The sequence below is a fragment of the Oryx dammah genome, unplaced genomic scaffold, assembly GCF_014754425.2.
Source record: "Oryx dammah isolate SB20612 unplaced genomic scaffold, SCBI_Odam_1.1 HiC_scaffold_2, whole genome shotgun sequence".
NCBI lineage: Eukaryota > Metazoa > Chordata > Mammalia > Artiodactyla > Bovidae > Oryx > Oryx dammah.
The window spans coordinates 187734932-187756531 of NW_024070186.1; the positions used below are offsets into that span (position 1 = coordinate 187734932).

Here is a 21600-nt window from a genome sequence, read left to right on the forward strand (position 1 = left end):
GCACCATGTTGAGCATCTCACAGACATTTTCTTACTTAATTGAATGGCTCACCCAAATTCTGTCCATTTTATAACTGAGGAAACTGAGGTTAGAGAGGTTAAAACTACTTATCCAAAGTCAAGTGGTACAGCTAAGTTAAACAAGTCTTTCTGTCAAAGCCTGGGTTTTCAGGCTGCTTATATGTACTGCCTCTAGTGTTTCTATTTCCCCAAGTCATTTTTGTTATAGTGTCCCCAAAGTCCTCACTAAGTACTCAGATCTGGGGCACATACTATATATTTTTGATGGACAGCCTCAACTTGCAGGTTTTTCTATACCCAGGTCCCTAATATCCACAAATAATAAGGGCAGGGGTTAGCTTCAAAAAACTCCAAAGATCCCATGTGATCTCTAACTACTGAGAAAAATCCAAGAAATGATGGTACACACATTCAATCAAAGGTTACAGCTACTTGGTATTTTAAACACTTCTGGCTGAGATTCTTAACAGTGCTTAAGAGGAGGCTTAAGTGCATTAAAAGGAAATTCTCTGTACATTTGTTATTCTCATCCCAGCTTTATAGATGAGTAAACACAGACTTGTAGACATTACCAGAAGCTGAGACAGGAATTCTGACTGTTTCTATTCCTCTCCCAAGGCTCATGAATAACACAAGCTCCTAGTTTAACCCAACTGTCCTCACTGTACTGCAGGTGAGAAGAGGGTACATAAACCAACAGAACTCAAATGGATCCATAAAATGCTTTTAATTAAACCATAAGAAATATTAGCTGGTAAAAAACAAAACTGGCGTTAGATCTTTGAAAGGATGACTTTGTTCATCCTAGGGTAATAGAAGCAGCCAAAAAAAGAAAACAAAACTTCAACCTCATGAATTCCTTTTTCTATAATGAAAAACTAAAATAAAAAGTTAAAAGACAGGTAAAGTATTCATGACAAATATTGCAAAGGGTTAATATATATGTGTGTGTATATATATACACATACACACATATGTAAAACATAAAAAGTTCACATCAGTTAAGAAAAAATTTCGATCCAAAAACCAGTAAAAGGCAAACATAGATGGAGTTCAATTAGTACACAAAATAAAAGGCAAGCATAGCTTTTTAGAGATACAGTTATGAAACAAATTTAATACCTTTTTATCTCTAAAAATTTAAATAATTACAATTTTAAGGCAAGTATACTTTATATTGCTGATGACAGGCTACAGTGTAAAAATAGTATACACTATAAAGAGAGTCGGAGAAGGCAATGGAAACCCACTCCAATACTCTTGCCTGGCAGATCCCATGGACGGAGGAGCCTGGTAGGCTGCAGTCCATGGGGTCGCTAAGAGTCGGACATGACTGAGCAACTTCTCTTTCACTTTTCACTTTCATGCATTGGAGAAGGAAATGGAAACCCACTCCAGTGTTCTTGCCTGGAGAATCCCAGGGATGGGGGAGCCCGGTGGGCTGCCATCTCTGGGGTCGCACAGAGTTGGATGTGACTGAAGCGACTTAGCAGCATAAAGAGAGTGCTGTGGTTAGTCACTCACTCGTGTACAACTCTTTGCGTCCCAAGGACTGTAACCCGCCAGGTTCCTCTCTCCATGGGGAGTTTCCAGGCAAGTATACTGGAGTGGGTTGCCATTTCCTTCTCCAATAAAGATAGTAGACACTGGGGAAAAAAACTCTTAAAACAAAAAGCCACCCTCTTGTTATTCTACAACAGAGAATCTATCAAAGAAATTAAGGAAGAGAATTCTACATAGTAAAAATAAGCTCTTTGTGATACCACAGAACAAAATTTTAAATGTCCAGCATTAGAAGAACATAATGGCACAATCTGATATACTATCATGCAGTTATGAAATTATTAATTAAGATGGTAATATGGAAACATAGGAAATTACTTTTCAAATGTTAAACAAAAGAGAAAATTATTTGTTAGGATTCTACCACTGTAAAACTGATGTCTGCTTTACAGACAAATCCTAGAAATAAAGGTATTTAAAAAGAAAAAGAAAGGGCTCCCCTGGTGGTCCAGTAGTTCAGAACCTACTTTGCAATATAAGGGACACGGGTCTGATGCCTGGTCTGAAAGATCCCACACTGCTGCCACTAAGACCATGCACCAGCATAACTGAAGCCCACTGGCCCTAGAGCCCATGCTGCACTACAGGAGAGGCCACCACAGTGAGAGGCCTTCACACGCAGCGAGAAAGCAGACCCTGCTTGCTGCGACTGGGGAGAGCCTGAGCGCAGCAACAAAGAGCCAGCACAGCCAAGTAAGTGAATAAGCAGGGCAGAGGAAGGTTTCTTAAACAGGAGTCGGTGAACCTTTCTCCCTCTTACAAAATTATTAATGAAAGAAATATGTATTGTTAAATATAATGGCAAATAGAGAAAGTAAAGCAGCTCTACTCCTACCCTCTGCCCACCTGCCTCCCTGCCTTGAAGAGAGTATGTTTGTGCATCTGTATGCGTGTGTGTGTATTCGCAAAGGAGTTGTAAGCTTGCTAACACCAAAGCTCTTTCTTGCCTAAGGTATCTCACCCCTCACAGAGAACTGAGGTTTGGAGTTGGACATGGCATATTTGAAATCTATTTAGAAATAAGAGAACAGTACAACTAACATGTCACACACACAAATACAAATATATCATCAATACTTGCTTTTTGTGTGCGCTGTAAAATCCAGCTCACCAAAGGATTTTTCATGCTGTTTCTACTAGGAAAACACTCAAAAATCAAATGTTCATCTGAATTTCTTAACATCCCGTAGCAGGTAGATACTGGCTATTTTCTAGAGAGGATTTTCCATAACACTGAGCAGAAAGTTGAGATTAAAGCTCTGCCAGCGATGACTAAAATTAATTCTCTACAGCTGTTTAGGGAACGTGTCAGAAAGAGGGACTCAGCTGACTAGCTTCAAACTCTCTTCAAGAAGGAAAATGTATTTATTTAAAAAAAAAAAAAAGCCACAAGCAAACACCTACCAGCCCACATAGCTTATATGTTCCCAAAGAACAGCATTATTTGACTGCAACTTTTTGTCCCTTTTTTCTTTAAAGCCTTTTAGGGAGGCAGAAGTTCTGACAAAACTACCTACTTATGGTAAGAACAGATGAATCAGTGCTTTCATAAAACATTAAAATTTAAAAAGACATAAAACCTTCCAAAAAAGCAAAAAAAAAAAAAAAAAAAAAACTACACACACAATCATTTCAGAAGATGCCTACCCAGTTCATTATTATGCAGATTTCACAAACATTTCCCTTATCAAGGAGAAAGCTGCTCTATAGAATAATGTGTTTTACCTGCTTTAGCAACCAAGAGCATTCCTTAGCTTTGGAGCCTCTGGTTTTTAGGCTAAGGGTGAGGAGATCCTGAGTGACAAGACAGCACTTCAGCGAGGGGACCACATGTCCCCCAGGAGAGAAAACCGCCTAGACCACGCCGTTTCTCACTACCTTTCCATCGTGTCTATTCAAGTCTCCCTCTCACCATAAGCACTGACAATCTCTTCCATTTGGGGGGTCCACCCGAACTCCTACACAGGCATTCCACTCCAGTAATCTACTACCAAATTTCTTTTTTAGGGTACCATATTAAAATCCCGTTAGCACATTAGTACTCAATCTTTGCTGCATTTGGAATAACTCAGTGAGTTTTGACAAATACTTGGATTCAGCCTCCAAAAGATTCTGATTTAATTGGCATGGAATATGGCTTGAGTATCACAGGGATTTTTTATAAAGCACCCCACGTGCTTTTTATTCTAAATTTTTATATGAAAAGCAAAGAAGCTAGAATAGTCAAAACAATCTTGAAAAAGAACAAAGTAGGAGGATTCACACTACTTCATTTTAATACTTACTAGAGTATAAAAGCACAATAAGAAAGACAAGGGTATTGGGAGAAAGACAATATGTCAATGGAGCAGAATAGAGTCTAGAAATAGACATAAGCAGGAACAGACTTAAAAAGACAACTGATTTTCAACAAAGGCACCAAGGATATTCATTGGTAAAAGAAAAGTGATTTCAAAGAATAATGCTAGAACAACTGGATAAATTTAAGGGGAAGAAATGAACCTCAACTCCTAACTCATATCACACACAAAAATCAGAGATAAAACATAAACCAAAATATAAATGCATGTAAATGCAAAGTAGAAAACATAACCTAGGTTAAGTAAAGATTTCTTAGAGATGACACACAAGTCTCAAACATACAAGGGGAAAATAAGATAGACTAAACTTAATCAAAATTTAAAATTCCTGCTCAAAAAGACACCACTAGGAAATTGCCTAATAATGCCTAAAGCCACAGACCAGAAGATGTATTAATATTACATATATCTGATGTGAGACTTGTACCAAAATACATAAAGAGCTCCTATAAATCAATAATAAAAAGACAGTCCAACTTTAAATGGTCAAAAGATTTGAACAAACACCTCACAGAAGACAGTGTTCAATACCACTTAGTCATTAGGAAAACGCAAATTCAAACATAATGAGATCACCATTTTATCCCCACTACAATGGCTACAGTTAGAAAGACTAGCAACACAAAATATTTTTGAAGATATGGATTAACAAGAACTCTTGTGCAATACTGGTGGGAGTGTAACCTGTACAACCACTTTGGAAAACTGTGGCAATTTCTTACAAAGTTAAATACATGTACATACCTTATGACCCAACAATTTCACTCCTAGGAATCTATGCAAACTAGGAATCTAGGACCTATGTTTACAATACGACAACAACCCTTATACAATAGTGCTTTATTAACAATGGTCCAAAGAAACAACTCAAATGCCCACCAAAAGAGAAACAGTTAAACAAATAGTTGCATATCTAACCCAACAGAAGACTACTTGGCAATAAAAGAAGAACTGAGTCATACAACAACATAGAACAACCTCAAAAATATTAACAAAAGAAGCCAAGCACACAAAAGTACATACTATATGATTTCATTTTTATGAAGATCAAGAGCAGCTGTGATGACAGGAATCAGAACAGTTGCAGGAATGAGAAAAGACTCACTAGAGGTGAGGACTAAGGAATGTTTCAGGTGATGACTGTGTTCTCGAACTGGGCTGGCACATGACTGTCAAAATTCATTGGTTTGCACACTTTAGGTTTGTGCATTTTACTACATGCAAACTGTACCAAAGAAGTTTATGACCCCCAGGTGATTATAACTTGTAGTTATTGATAAACTGAGGACCCCTGCAGGGAGTGGGAGGTAGAGGGGGCGGGGCAATTCCAACATCTCTCCCTAACCCCTCTCCTCATTTGTGCTCTCCATCAACCAGCATCACAATGATTTCTTGTGCAAACTAACACTGTGTGTGTGTATCCCGTATTTTCATGTAACACCCTACATACTACACCTTGCTGCCCAAATTTTGCACATACATGTATGGCAGTGGGATCTGATTAACTGATCTGATCATGGTACTTCCACATTGCAGTGTACATCTATTTCAGGAAACACTGAAATCTGGGAGAACTAGCAACTATTTCCTTTCCTAGCAACACACATTCTCAAATCTTCTCAGACAGTCCTCAAAGAGCCTGCACTCTGCCTTTCATTTGCCGCTACCCTTAAGATAAACCCAGGCCTCCAGCAACACTGTACCTAGTTACTTTCAGGACCTGAAAAGGAAGCAGGTTCCTCCTCAGGCTAGTCTCTCCCTGGAACATCAACCTTACCCATCTACATGGATACTCTTTCCTGTCTGAAACATCATTGTCATGTCCCCTCCTTTGTGAAGGCTTCTCTGATCTCTCTCCAAGCTGCAAATGCCCCCTCTTCTATCCTCGCCAAGTACTTAATGAGCACTTCTAGCATATGAAGGCTATGTGGTAGGCGATCTGCTGGAAATAACAGCATGCCTATCACACTCTTCTTTCTCTATTTGTGAGATAATTATGCTTACTTTTCAAACTTTTGTACCTTACTCAGGTGGACTCCATGAGAGCAGAGGGGACCAGCTCTATTTTAATGGTGGTAAAACCTGGTATACAGATAGTGTTTGGTATATTTCTATTGATTTTACACATAAATTAATAACCATACCATACCACCTTTCCCCTAAAGTCAGCTGGGACAGAGGACAAAACAAAAACAAACCAAAGAACTCCACATGAGTGTATTTTAAGTCTGTGGTAAAGATCTACTTGGGTATTACTGGGAACTCTCAAATCGAACCTAACAATTCTTCTCTTTGGAATATCAAAGTTTAAAAACACTTCAGTTCTTTTTTCACTGTATCTGAGAGGCAGTTGGCCGCTTCAGAATGAAGCTGAACATATCTTTCCCGGCCACTGGCTGCCAAAAACTCATTGAAGTAGACGATGAATGAACACTTCATACCTTTTATGAGAAGAGTATGGTCACAGAAGTTGCTGCTGGTGCTGTGGGTGAAGAATGAAAGGGTTACGTGGTCCGAATCAGTGGTGGGAATGACAAACAGGGCTTCCCTGTGAAGCAGGGTGTCTTGACCCCTGGCCAAGTCTTCTGCTACTGAGAAAGGGGGATTTCTGTTACAGACCAAGGAAGACTGGAGAGAGAAAGCACACATCTGTACAGATGCCAATCTGAGTGTTCTCAATTCGGTCAATGTGAAAAAAGAAGAGAAGGATATTCCTGGACTCACTGATACTACTGTGCCTCGTCGCCCGGGGCACAAAAGAGCTAGCAGAATCTGCAAACTTATCAGTCTCTCTAAAGATGATGTCTGCCAGTATGTTGTGAGAAAGCCCCTAAACCAAGAAGGTAAGAAACCTAGGACCAAAGCCCCCAAGATTCAGCATCTTGTTACTCCATGTGCTCTGCAAGACAAACATCAGCATATTGCTCTGAAGAAACAGCATTCTGAGAAAAATAAAGAAGAAGCTGCAGAATATGCTAAGAGAATATTTCTTTGGCCAAGAGAATGAAAGAGGCCAAAGAAAAATGCCATGAACAGACTGCCAAGAGTCAGAGGCTCTCTGAGAGTTTCCACTTCTGAGTCCAGTCAAAAATGAGATGTTCTAAAAGTGACAAACAAATAAGATCAGATGTCAAAAAAGAACTTCAGTTCTTAAAATCTTAAAAAAAAAAATTCTACTTCTTTTGACAACTTTTTTCTAATATTATTTTTATCAACTAATGTTATAAGGAGGCAGTTACTAGATACTTACATATCTGAACTGTAACAAATTAAAACTCAAAATAATGTTACAGGACTTTTCTGGTGGTCTAGTGACTGGGGATCTGCTTGCCAATGCAGGGTACATGGGTTCAGGAAGATTCCAGACAACTCGGGCAACTAAACCCGTGCGCCACAACCACTGAGCCTGCACTCTATAGCCCGTGCTCTGCAACAAGAGAAGCCACTACAATAAGGAGGCCGAGCACCACAACTAGAGAGTAGCCTCTGCTCACTGCAACTACAGAAAGCCTGAGTGCAGCAACAAAGACCCAGCACAACCTAAATAAGTAAATAAACCTTTTTAAAAAGAACACGTTATAAAATAATAATGTACACATCAAGAAAGCAGAACAGATGTCCTCTCTAGATATTTACCCCCACCAGTTGTTTCTCTCCAACCACATCCTTCATCCACTTACTCAACATTTCTCAGATTTGTATATAGTTGACAATAGTAATCCCAGTCCTAGATGATGACTTGAAATTATTTGTAAAGAGGGTAAAAAATTTACCATCGGGGGATTTTTGTGGTTATTAATATTTATCCCTAAGCAGTAGTGCTCAATCAAATGTTTTTCCTTCAGCTCAGCAAAACAAACCAGAAAGCTAACCAATCCTGTAACCTTGAATCCTGATGCGACAGTTTTTGCTTTCTGCGCCTTTAAAAGTGCAATGTTTTCATTTCCCTGCAAAAGTGCTGATCCAGAGCAGGAGACAACAGCAGTCCTGTGGATATCATTTGTAGGGGAGAAAAGGAAACGTGAGAGATTAAAGAGACAGCTCCCTCAAAGGCCAATGATGAAATGCTTCATGGTCTTTTGAACAGAAGCTTCTTTGAAATAACGAAAAAACAAAACTAAAGATTCGCACAGACCAAAGTCTACAGCAGGGTGTTCTGCAACAGTCTTGCCTCTAACAGTTCTTAAAAGCCATGAAGTGGTGAAATCACAGAGTCTACAGTAGAAAAGGAGTCAGGAAATCGTCTAATCATTTTACAGCAAAGAAACTGATGGTCAGCAAGGAAACAGGATTCACCCATGGGGATGTAACATACAATATTGGTGGCGGGTCAGGGGTGATGTCCAAGGTGGTCTGACTCCTCCAGTTGAGAGATTTCTTTTCGCCATCATCACCAATCTCCCTTGCTGACTGACACTCGGAAATTCCCTGGAGACCCCTCTCCTGCTTGCTAGGATCAACTGATTCTGTTGTCTCCTCTTGGGTCCCAACCACCATCCCCTACCATTGTGCTGCAGGCATCTACCCTCTTCCCAGGCGATTCACGATTCCCAGATACTCCAAGAAGCTCAGCTTGACTTCTGCAGCTGCCTGAGGAGGCAGACTGAGACTCCTTATCCATTTCACTGAACTACCATTAGAGTGTAATGAGCCGTTTCATATACAAGGCCAGTGGACTGGGGTACTGAAGCTTCCTACAGTCCACCCCCTACCCACTGAATCATTTCTAGCACCAAGTCACTTTCTGACACAGCAAGCAGAAAAGCCTTGGTTTTGCCAGCCTTTCTTGTGAAGCCTTAAAACTGCCAATGACTTCTGAGAAAGCCAGGAATAACATCAACCAACATTTAAAGAGCATGTATTGCAAGCTGGTCCTTGGGAGAAAGCATCTACATGTATTTACTGTCTATTTCTCACAACCACCCTAGAGCAGGTGCTATTACCATCCCCCATTTTACAAATGCAGAAACTGAGTAACTTTCCCCGTGGTCACGTAAGTACTGAGAAGGCTGGAATTGGGACCTAGTTCCAGGACTCTAGGAACATTACTTAATATTGGACACTAAGCTGTTCTATCCTTTGCCCAAGTTTAAACTCTACAAAATGGACCTATTTCAAAGCAATCCTTAACATTTCTTTCTTCCTTACCCAAGTGAAGAAAGCACTCTAAAATGTAGAGTATCCCACATATCCTGAAAGAGCTCAGGGAGCTATGCAGCCTATACAACACTCTGTATTAGACCACAAGTCAACTACTCCAAATGACCAAGGCTGAAGTGCTGGGGCGGGGGCGGCAGGATGCGCCTACAGGAGCTGCTGTGAATGACGGGGTAAAATTCAGGATAAAGTGTCCAAATGCCTAGTACACAGCCCTTTGGAACAAGAACTGCTGCGACCTGCAGGTTAATACCAGGAGCACATTCGACATGATCAAATCCTCCTTTTGCTTCTGCTCTGCAGTAGCTCTCACCAACTGCTGACACAGAACCTGCTGTGACACAGAGACTATAAGCAGCAAAAAGTCGCTCCTATCCTGTCTGCTCTTAAAAAAAAAAAAAAAAACTGTGCAGGCCACCTCTTAGAAATGGTCATATTTTCTCAGGGTGTGAGTGGCTCTGATACTTTGTTGACACCACATTCCAGGAAAAAAGCAATTCCAGATCTATTTCTCCCTATTTGTTTGTTTGCTGGGCTGGGGGAGGAAGGGTGAATATTTAAGATCTACTCCTCATATCTATTTCCATTAAAGGAAAGGACTCCTAACCTTACCCAGTATTTATAAAAGGAATTCATAAATTTCCCCAACAGTATACTTCGATCTGCACTTTAACAATGTAAGCATATCAATAAAGTCCATTCTTGAAAGAGAAACAGAAGTGCAGGTAAATGAACTGTGCAAGGCCATGCAGCTGCTAAAACATCAGCTAGAGTAAGAATTCCTACCCATTTGCCAAGGGAGTTCTCGGCTAATGTTTTCTATTCTATGAACCAAAATGGCCTTTTCCTCTCCTTTTGTCCCAAGGGCACAGCTTTATCCCTATGGAAAAAACTAAACAGTTACAAGAGCTACTCATCGTCAACCTTTAGCCACTACCTATATATAATATATCATCATGCATCCAGTAACAAAAGAAACTGCTTATCATTCTTCTGTCCTTCAATGTGGAGGTCCCAAACTTTCTCCTGCATCCCAAGGTTAGAAAACACATCTACCCCTGCTCTACATCCTCTCTCTCTCCACTCTTCCCTCTTCTAATCCCTTCTTCACAGTATCATTCGGAATGTGATTCGAGTTTTGGGCTCACCACTCCCCAAAAGGTAAAGTTCAAACTCAGCAATTTCCCCAAGCAGATTTTGACTTATGTACCAAATGTCTTTCCCAACCACACCTCCCACCCTGTGTGTCAGGTTTCACCACGCACCTGTGCTCCAGCAGTCAAATCAAGATCATTGATGGATTTCCAAACACAAGACTCATTTGTAAATCTTTGCAATGACATTTACCCTCTTCTGTCAGTCTACAATATTCTTCCTAGTCTTGACCACCAAAACAGAACCACTTCAGCTCCAGTCTTGTGATGAACTGTTTAGTCTCTAAGTCCTGTCTGACTCTTTGTGACCCCATGAACTGTAGCCCACCAGGCTCCTCTGTCCACGGATTATTTCCCAGGCAAGAATAGTGGAGTCGGTTGCCATTTCCTTCTTCAGGGGATCTTCCTTACCCAGGGATCGAACCCGTGTCTCTTGCTTGGAACAAGGATTCTATACCACTGAGATACCTGGTAAGCTCTCTGTGATGACTATCCCCAACTTATTTCTCAAAGCTCACAGCACTCTCTGCTGAGGTTGTTAGAATTACAAATATGTAACATATTGTAATACAGGAGAGCAACTGATTTCCCTTCTCATTCCAAGATCTTATCACAGAGACTCCCTAAAAATCCACTCCACAAATGTGTATGGATTAGGAGCTGGGAACACAGTAAGCAAAACAAACTGGGTCTGAACTTCCGTGGAACTTAATTCTACTAGAGAGAAAAGAGAAAAATATTTCTGTTTTCTACCTCGAGCACGAGTGCTGTAAAGAAAGGTACAGCAGAGAAAGGGAAGAAAGAGTGCTTGCTTTAGATTATTAGGCAAAGTCTCCCTGATAAGGAAGGTTCTATCAGAAAACTGAATCAAGTGAGGGAAGGACTCTTGAGGGTAGGACCATCTAGGGCAGAGTGGAAAGTAAATGTGGCAGCCCTGGGCAGAGTGGACAGCGGCAGGAGAACCTGAGCAGAGTGGCTTCGGGGGGGGCAAAATCGCCTGGAGTTGGCACCAGTGCAGCACACTACTCACACCTGGTCGTTCTGAATCGCCTTTGGTAACGGTCCCTGCTGCCATTCACTGTGACAACTGGATGCTCTCCCGCTGACTGCAAACACTGCCCACAACACATTGGTCCCCTCTCGTTGCTGCTGGTAGTCTTAGCTCCTCAATCTTAAACAGCTTCCTCAGGTTGAACTCCATTTCACCTTGTTTGGGTTTCTTCTGAATTAAGTCTAGAAAATGCTGTGGTCTTACTTTCACATTCTTCAAAACATTTCATGGCCTTTTCTGCTGCAGTTCCCAAAAGATCCTAATAAATCTCCCTGTAAAACACCAGGCAGCCTTCTCCTTCTCCCATAATAACAGCAGAGGCTATCTGACTTCCTAAGCAGAATTTTCCTTCCTAAAAAGCAATATATCTGACTTCTTACAAAATTCTGCTCATTTTTTTCCCTCTGTTACTCCAAAGCTTAACTGATACATGTCTCTACAATTATTTCATTTCAAAGAAAAGTACCTTTGTTTAAGCAAACCTAACATATGGACTTATGAATTTACTCAAAGGATAAATTGGGCATGACTTTGGTTATAAATGGATTTTTCACTTTCGAAAATGATTCATAATATCATTACTATCTATGGCAAGCTCTCCTATTTCATCCTAAATTTAGGAGTCAATTTTCACACAAATCTTTAAGTATACATCATCAGGTCAGGTGAAGTGTATGTGTACAATGAGATCTTTCCAAGAGCCAAGCTTGGTCTCCCATCATATATTCTTGGGAATATTACATTTAACCTCTACCAGTTTGGGTTGATTTATAATCATTCTATTGTGAAAGGCTATATATAATTCCTAAAATGCATGTTTCAACATGAAGATGTCTAAAAGTTTAGTAGCTATAAACCCATCAAACCAAGTAGTCTCCTGCTCTCTCCTGGCTGAGATTCCAGACTTATAATTGTTCAGGTAGCCAACCCATATGTTTCTATTTTTCTTACTCACATTACCATGCCAAATTACTTACACTGTTCTCTGCCACTTCTTACAGAACTCTTCTTGGACTTTTTCTATGCTCACACTGTCTGATCATCAATTTGCATGTCAGTTCCTTTTAATTGGATTCCATCCAACCAGAATTACAGCTGCCTCTCTCTATGAAAGAATAAAGTGATTTTTTCCTTTAACAATGCCAGGGTCCCTACCAGGGAATCAAACTGTCACTCCACTTGCTATTAATTATCCTGAGCTACGCCACTGTTTCCCTTCCTTCATAAAGCCCTGAACCATATTCCTTCCCCCTGTGATTAACAGCAGTCATGATGATGCCTTACATCCAATGAGCCAACACAAGAGGGAAATCCAGGCATCAGGCATGGATGACAAGCAGTGACAAGAATGTTCTTTAAGCAGAACATTTCACTAAAAGCAAAGTCTCTTATACGAAATAAATGAATCGTGAGGTTAAAGGCTTGTCTTATACATTTCTAGGGCAAAAGATCCCTCAACTTCCCATGGCAGTCCATTGTGCTATCTCAATCCACGAAGTTAAGACAGGTTTCCTGATACCTAAATCTCTTCAGCCACAATGTAAGCCTGTGATTTCTTGTTTCCGTGGTGATGGCAGAGATATTACCAGCCTCCTCTGTATAACAATTCCCCCAGCATTTAAATGCTCCTATTAAATCATCCTTCAGTCTCCCCTTCTTCGTGTTGTGTCATACTCAGGAGAGGTACCAGGATGGAAAGGAGTCTCAAGATAGTTTCACATGAGACCCAACTGAAGAAATCGAGATTTTTTTTTTTTTCAGTTTGAATACTTGGGGGATATGATAGCTGTCTTTAAAAAAATTCTCAAGGGCTTCAAGTGTGAAAGAGGAAATTACATTTATTCAATATGACCCCAGAGAGTAAAATAAGAAAGAACCAATAGAAACCTGCAAAGAGAGGGACTTCCTCTCAATATAAAGCAGGAATTTTCTAACAGAAAAAAATGGAGCTGTTCAAAGAAGATATGATCTCCCAAGGCAGGCTCATTCCATGTCAGCAAAGGTGCAAAAGCCAGTTGGAAAAGATGTAATAATGTGTCTGCAGACATCTGCAGGCCAGCCTGGCTACAACCATCTCTAGCTTCCTTCCAACAACGAGATACTATGAAACTGTCAAAGGTTTAGGTGACTGGGGTTTTATCACAATGAAGAGGACTGAGGTTTTAAAGTAATGAGTGACAAGCCTTCCACCACTCACATACAAAGCACATACTCACAGGAAACAATTCATTATACAGGAGAGAGGGGGAGGGCTTTAAATAATTTCATTTGATGGGGAAATGAGCCAAAAATTTCAAAAAAAAGTCTTTACTACTGTGGAGGGGCTTCCTGGTAGCTCAGACAGTAAAAAATCTGCTTACAACACCAGAAACCTGGGTTCATTTCCTGGGTCAGGAAGATTCCCCTGGAGAAGAGAACAGCAACCCACTCCAGCATTCTTGCCTGGAGAATTCCATGGACAGAGGAGCCTGGTGGGTTACAGTCCCTGGGGCTACAAAGAGTCAGACATGACTAACAACAACTGTGGAGGGTAGAATAACGGCTCCCAAAAGATGCTCAAGGTCCTAATTCCTGGAACCTCTGAATATATTATATGCCAAAGGGGAATTAAGGTTGTAAATAAAATTAAGGATGCTGATCAGCTGATCTTCAAGGGATCACCCTGATTTGTCCAGGTAGGGCTAATGTAATCTCAGAGGAAGAGGAAGGTGTGACTGCAAGCAGGAAACAGAGATGGTGTCATGAGAAGGACCTGGCCTGCTACTGCTGGCTCTGAAACAAAGACAGGACCACAGGCCAAGGAATGTGAGAAAGTGCTAGCAGCTGGAAAGAAGCAGGCAAAAAGAACCTCCCCTGGAGCCGCCAGAAGGAATGCAGTCCTGCTGACACCTTGATGTTAGGCCCAGGGACACTCCTGCTGGACTTTTAACCTACAAAACTGAAGATAATAAACCTGTGTGGTTTTAAGTCACCAACTGCGTGGTGATTTTGTTACAGCAGCAAACAGAAAACTAACAGACCCACCAAAGATCGTGATACACCCATTCTCAGGAAGAATGGGTGATATTTGCTGAATAGTTTTAAACAATAGACTCTAATACCGTTCATCAATGATAATCTTTGTCTTTTATGAGAAGTACAGGAATCTATATGAGAAGTGGAGGTCTATCCAGACCGACATAAACTGCTTTAACAACTAGCCTTTAGATTCTATATCTCATGTTCATGTCACATACCTGGCACACTCAATAAATTATTAGTGACTTAAATTGAAGAGCCAAAGTTCAAATACCATCTTTGGCCCCCTTTGCTGCCAGGAACAAAAAGACTCTCGTTTTAGCCAGATTGCATGACTATCATTTAACAATCTCACCCAAGAATTCAAGAAGTGGATGAACTCTTTCCAACCGCCCTCTGTTTAGCTTCTGTAGTTAGCAAAAACTGGGACACTGTGCACATGTGGGCACATCTGAGAAACAGAGCCTTTCCAAACAATCATCTGTGCTCCCTGCTTCAGGAAGGAACAGCTCCAGATTACATTCCAGAAGATCTACTTCCACCCCACTCCCAAGCGGAAATGCGACTACTGGGGGTATGGCTCCTTCCACAATAGAAAACCGTCAAACAAATACCTAAAAATCATCACTTCCTACTTTTATTCTGTTCCCTTCCATCCCCTGGTCTCCATCCTCCACCAAGTGGAAAACGCTGTCCAACTTTCCTGTCCTCATTTTCCCTACAAGTTAAACTCATGGTGCTGTTCCTACCAAGGAGCAAGCAGCTGACATGCTCTGCAGTTTCCACATGAGGCCACAAACACAGAGTTATCAGGGCGGCTTTCCTATTCTCTAGTGCCTACACGCAAGGGGCAGGCGGCCATTGTCACCCAGGAGTGCCCCGTTGCCTGGAGGCAGGCAGCTGCTGCACAGCCTCTGCTTGCCAATACTGTGCTTAGTTCTATTAGTGGCTGGGATTCTTTAAAAGTGCTTATACCTGGCCCCATGTAAGTACAGCTGACCCCTGAACAACACTGCTTCGACCAGTGCGAGTCTATACTTAAATGTGGAGTCTTTTCTATAGTAAATACTATAGTATACTGCACAATCCCCAGTTGGTTGAACCATCTGAAGGCAGAACTGCGGATGTGGAAGAACCACAGATAAAGACAGTCAGCTATAAGTTACATATGGGTCAGGTCAGTGCCGCTAACCCCACATTGTTCAAGAGTCAACTACATACAGAGCTGTGCAGTCTCTTGTCACATTCCCAGTCTAAGCCACCGTCAATTGCATTTTGACATAAGCCTGACTCTGTCTTCTCTGGAGAGGGGGGGAAAAAAAACTTGGGATACAAACATTTAAAATAGATTATATGCAGTTATGGAAGAGAAGGGACATTCTGAACAAATGAAACATTTACAGTCACATATATACTTAATATTAGAAAACCTATATGTTCTAGAGAATTTTCAATTTAGAATTTTGGAAGTGAAAAGTCTAAATCTTACCACTGACAGAAGTCTCTCTTGTCTTAAAACTTAAACAAACAAACATGAAACTTAAGTTCCCTTAGACTGGCAGAGAAGGTTATTTCCCTATGGGCTCTCAAAACAGACATGTTCTTGGGCAGTCTGTCAGACCGTGCAGAGGTTCAGAGTGTACAGTCTAGAGTCAGATCGCCGGGATCCTCTCCCACCTCTAACACTTGCTAGAAAAACTGCTGATCCCTCCGTGCCTCATTTCGTTCACTCACAAAATGGAATAATTACAGTAGCTACACCTCACAAGGCTGTTAAGATTAAATGAGCTCACATACATAAATCACTTAGGATAGTGCCTGGCAGGAAGTTAACTCCACCAGTTTATGTAAGTGATCATCACCCCCAGTTTCCCCTCATGGGAAGTTCTCATCATGAGCCTTGGTCACACCATCATCTCTGATCAGTGACCACCCTGACTCTAACAACCCAACCCCAATTCCCATCTCTCCACTCTGACTGCCCAAACTGATCAAACATAATCTACTGAGTGGGAAGGGCTATGTAGCTGTAGGTTCTGATGGAAACAGATTGGCTTTCAGGAAGAATTCACTGAGAGTATAGTATGATCCTCCAACGACACCAAATCTCAGGCTTTGTTTCCCTTTCTGTGAACTAATGACCTCTAAGGAATCCTTCCACTGGAACACAGCACTTCAATGGCCTATGAATTATCTGCTTCCTAACCTAAAATATGTCCTTCATTGCTTTCTGGATAAGAAACACTGATAGTGCTTCAAGAGTCACCAATGTCCTCTGAGCTGCTACCTACCCAGCATAAAAAGTAGTTAGCTCTTCAGCCATTTATTCTTTTAAACACAGTTGGATTACAATTAAACACTTCTGAAAGCAGTTTTGTTTCTGCCTCAAGAAAAAAAATTATATGAGCCAAAGAATGAGTTACACCAATTGCTTTAAAGTATTTCACTGATGTTCAATCTAAGCAGAGTTACCTAGGTAGTCAACGACCTCCTGTGGCTTGACTCCAAATGAAATTTGTCTTCTTCAGAAAAACTAAGGCAATGGTGAAAACTAACACAACTGTGATTATTAATAGGTATAATATAAATATGTCTCAGGAACAGCACCAAAGTCTCTAAACCTTTTGAATTAGGCTATGTAGAAAGAATAAGTGGGCTTCCCTCGTGGCTCAGATGGTAAAGAATCCTAAAGAAACAGTAAGTATAAAATACATGTGAAAGTATGCTAAATACTACATGTTGATGGAAAGAAGTCATAAAAGATCAAAATAAATGGGAGACGTACTGTGATCACATAACAGAAAATTCAACACAGTAAAAAATTCTCGCCAAATTGATCTGTAGATTTAATGAAATTTCAATCAAAACCCCAGGATGGTATTTTTATAGTTACAGATTAAATTATTCTAAAATTTATATAGAAAAGCAAAGGAACCAGTAGTTGATGGTTGAAAAAGAATAAAATTGGAAAATTAATACTATTAGATATTAATATAAAGCTACAGTCATCAAGATAGTGTGATATTGGAGAAGGGAGAGACATACAGATCTAACAGAACAGACAGAATACAGAATAAAATAGATCCACACATATATACAGACAACTAACTTTTTATAAAGGTGCAAAGGTAATTCAGTGGAGAAGGGACAATCTTTTAAACAAAAGATGTTACAATTGGGTATCATATAAAAAATTAATTTCAATCTATATTTCACATCATACACTAAAATTTCCTCCAAATGAATCACAGACTTAAATGTAAATAAAATCCAACACTAGAAAATTTCTAGAAGACAATGTTTATGACCTTGGGATAAGCAAAGATTTCTTAGCAATGACAACAGAAATATAATCTACAAAAGAATAAACTGATAATTGCACTTTGCCAAAATTTTAAATTCTGTTCTAATTTGTTGTTAATGTGAATGAACAGGCAAACCACAGACCGGAAGAACATATTTAAAAATCATATATCTGACAAAATACTTGAATTCTGAATACATAAAGAACTCTTATTAAAGTCAATAAGAAGAAAACAATCCAGTTTTCAAGAAGGGGACTAAAGATTTGAACACACGCTTCACAAAAGATGATACACGAATGGCAAGCACATGAAAAGATGGTCCACATCACTAGTTATTAAGGAAACACAAACTTAAACCACAATGAGATTCTGCTACATGCCTCTTAAAATGGTTAAAAATTTTAATATATTGGCCATATCAAGTGTTGCAAGAACACAGAGGAACTGGAACGCAAATAATCCTGATGGGACTGTAATATGGTACAAACATTTTAGAAAACTGGCAGCTCCTAAAAAATTTAAACATATACGTGCCATATGGCCAATGCATTCCATTCTTAAGTATTTACCTAAAAGAAATGAGACCATATACTCATACAAAGATTGGTAGGCTGATATTCACAGCAGCTTCCTTTTAATAGCAGAAAACTAGAAACAACCCAACTTCACTTTCACTTTTCACTTTCATGCACTGGAAGAGGAAATGGCAACCCACTCCAGTGTTCTTGCCTGGAGAATCCCAGGGACGGGGGAGCCTGGTGGGCTGCCGTCTATGGGGTCGCACAGAGTCGGACACGACTGAAGCGACTTAGTAGCAGCAGCAGCAGAAACAACCCAAATGCCCCCAAAGAGATAAACGGATACACAAACTTTGGTACATCCAAACAATGAAATGGTTTTCAGAAATAAAAAGGGAGTTATTGATGCCCACTACTATGTAAATCAATCACAAAATAATTATCGTGCTGAGTCACTTCATTTGTGTCCAACTCTATGGACTGCAGCCCGCCAGACTCCTCTGTCCATGGGATTCTCCAGGCAATAATGCTTGACTGGGTTGCCATGCCCTCCTCCAGAGAATCTTCCTGACCCAGGGATTGAAACCACAATTCTTGTGTCTCCTGCATTGGCAGGCAGGTTCTTTACCACTAACATGCCACCTGGGAAGCCCAAAATGATTATATTGAGTAACAAAACAAAATAAAACAACAACAACAAAAAAAAAAACTAGAGAAAAGAATATATACTGTGTGAGATTCCACTTATATAAAATTATTGGAAATGCCAACTAATCTATAGTGACAGAAAGATCAGTGGCTGTCTCAGGACAGGGAATGGAGAGGAGAAGCAGAAAAGAATTATGAAGGCAGCATGGGAAAGCTTTGGGGGTTGGTAAATACGCTCATTTCCCTAAGCATGGAATGGTTGTATGCATGCATGCTAAGTCACTTAAGTTGTGTCCAACTCTATGCAACCCCATGGACAGCAGCCCATCTGGCTCCTCTGTCCACAGGATTCTCTAGGCAAGAATACTGGAGTGGGTTGCCATTTCCTTCTCCATTGGTCTCTAGAGGTTAAGAACTAGTTTTATTTTTCCAAATTATTAGCAGTTGGAATGATTTACTTTTAATAATAAGTATGATTTACTTTTAATAATAAGTATGTATTGATTTATAATGTAAATAATAATACAGGTAACTTGGAATTTAAAAAATGGAACATGTAAAGTGAGCATTTTCATACAAATCATTAGAATATATTTATATTATATATAAATCTATACATTGGAAGATGCTACTGAAATTTTGCTCTACAGAATATAGAATATCACTCTAGAATTCTTAAAAAAAAAAAAATCACCAGGAGGAATTATATGATGACTGTGAAACAGATTCTCCCATTACAATACTACTTCTGTCATTTAAAGTTTTGACAGCAGTTGTAGCTGGAGACTGGAGCACTTTATGAGAAAGCCTCATTCTTCCATCAGCTGGATCATGTACTTTTAATAATAAGTATGTATTGATTTATAATGTAAATAATAATACAGGTAACTTGGAATTTAAAAAATGGAACATGTAAAGTGAGCATTTTCATACAAATCATTAGAATATATTTATATTATATATAAATCTATACATTGGAAGATGCTACTGAAATTTTGCTCTACAGAATATAGAATATCACTCTAGAATTCTTAAAAAAAAAAAATCACCAGGAAGAATTATATGATGACTGTGAAACAGATTCTCCCATTACAATACTACTTCTGTCATTTAAAGTTTTGACAGCAGTTGTAGCTGGAGACTGGAGCACTTTATGAGAAAGCCTCATTCTTCCATCAGCTGGATCATGTCCAAAGTATTTCAAGTGAATTTCTTGGCCAACTCCTAATCCTAAAGCACTGGGATGTTTAATCTTTCATTGATCAACCTGTGTGTTGTGAAGCAGTACTGCAGTCACATTTGGATGGAGTTAACCATTACTCCAACGTCTCTGATTTCAGTCATCGTGGCGGTGTACACTGCTTCAAATTCTAATTGCCACTCTTGATCATCTTTGCAGATATCAGTAATGAAGTCTCTTGCTTCATGCATGGCACTAGGTCAAAACTGTAATATACTTATATGTGAAACTTATTGTATTATCAATTACATCGCAATGTCTTTTCAAGAATTCAAAAGGGAAAAGTAAAATGAAAAGTAAGAAGCATAATATCTGCTCATGGTCTAATAGTTTATACTTAAGTGGGGGAATCAAACAACATAAAGACGGAGATGTGGAACACTATGGACACACAAAGGACAGGCATTATCCTGAACTGGGAAGCTAAATACGATTTTATGCAGGAAACTGAAGTCCAGGTGAAGCCTGACTGATTAGATCTGTAAGGTAGACTGCTCAGAAGTTCTACTGTTTATTTTTTAAAAGTCAATCTCATCTTATTATCACAACTCACTTTGTGTGTATTATTTCATGATGATTATGTTATATTTTAACTATAAAATACCACACATAATGCATACCAATGTATGCTTTAGAGACAGTCATTCCCTCAGAACCAATAATCATCTCTTGAAGGATGTCAGCAAACACAGGTTTTATTTTGTTCTCTATACAGGAAACAGTGTAGAGCTCAAAGATAGAAACCAATAAACTAATAATCTGGGTGTTTTTCCCTCTGTTTTTACAAGGCTAGAAATAAGTTGGGGTAAAACTACCAAAGCAGCACAGGAAATGGTAGTATGAACGGATTGAAGCAAATGCCTTAGACTCACAAGGCTTCAAGTCTACTCTATACTAGTATAGACTTAACGTCCCAAAACCATAAATGGATTTTTCCCAAGGGAAAAAAAAAATGTATCTCTAGTAATTCTAATCTCTCTGCACAATAAACAAAGTAATTTAAATTATTAATGAAGACCTTAAAGGAACTCTAGAAAGAAGTATATTTAAGAGAGGATTCCTTTTAAAACACTGGAAAGAAGTACATTTAAAATAGGATCAATCCTTCCACTATTCCTCAAAACCAAACAGTAATTACAGAACACTTGCCCTTTTCTTTTTCTCTAACATCCTGTGAAGCATTCCTCCTGCCCAGTTCTAAATGCTAAGCTCATTCTTAAACTATCATTTTCATGTTAAAAACTGCATGGGAGGGGTGCTGGGGGTGTGTGTGAAGGGCACAAACAGGCAAGGCAAAGAGATGGAACCACACCAACTACAGATACACATAGTGCACTTCAGTTGTGTTCAACTCTTTGTGACTCCGTGGACTATAGCTCGCCAGGCTCCTCTGTCCATGGGATTCTCCAGGCAAGAATGCTGGAGTATTGCCAGTATTGCCATGCCCTCCTCCAGGGGATCTTCCCAACCCAGGGTTCGAACCTGCGACTCTTGAGATTCTTCTGCATTTCAGGCAGATTCTTTACTGCTGAGCCACTGGGAGGTCCGTTTTTCTCTTTGTGTGT

The 21600-nt window shown here is 39.8% G+C and overlaps 1 protein-coding gene and 1 pseudogene across 1 annotated transcript in view; one reads left to right on the plus strand and one right to left on the minus strand.

Moving 5' to 3' along the window:
* Nucleotides 1-21600, minus strand: part of AUTS2 (activator of transcription and developmental regulator AUTS2) — a 1198451-nt gene that overhangs the window by 1073347 nt on the left and 103504 nt on the right. The gene's annotated exons all lie outside the window — the stretch shown is intronic.
* On the plus strand, nt 6185-7038 carry LOC120878092 (annotated as a pseudogene).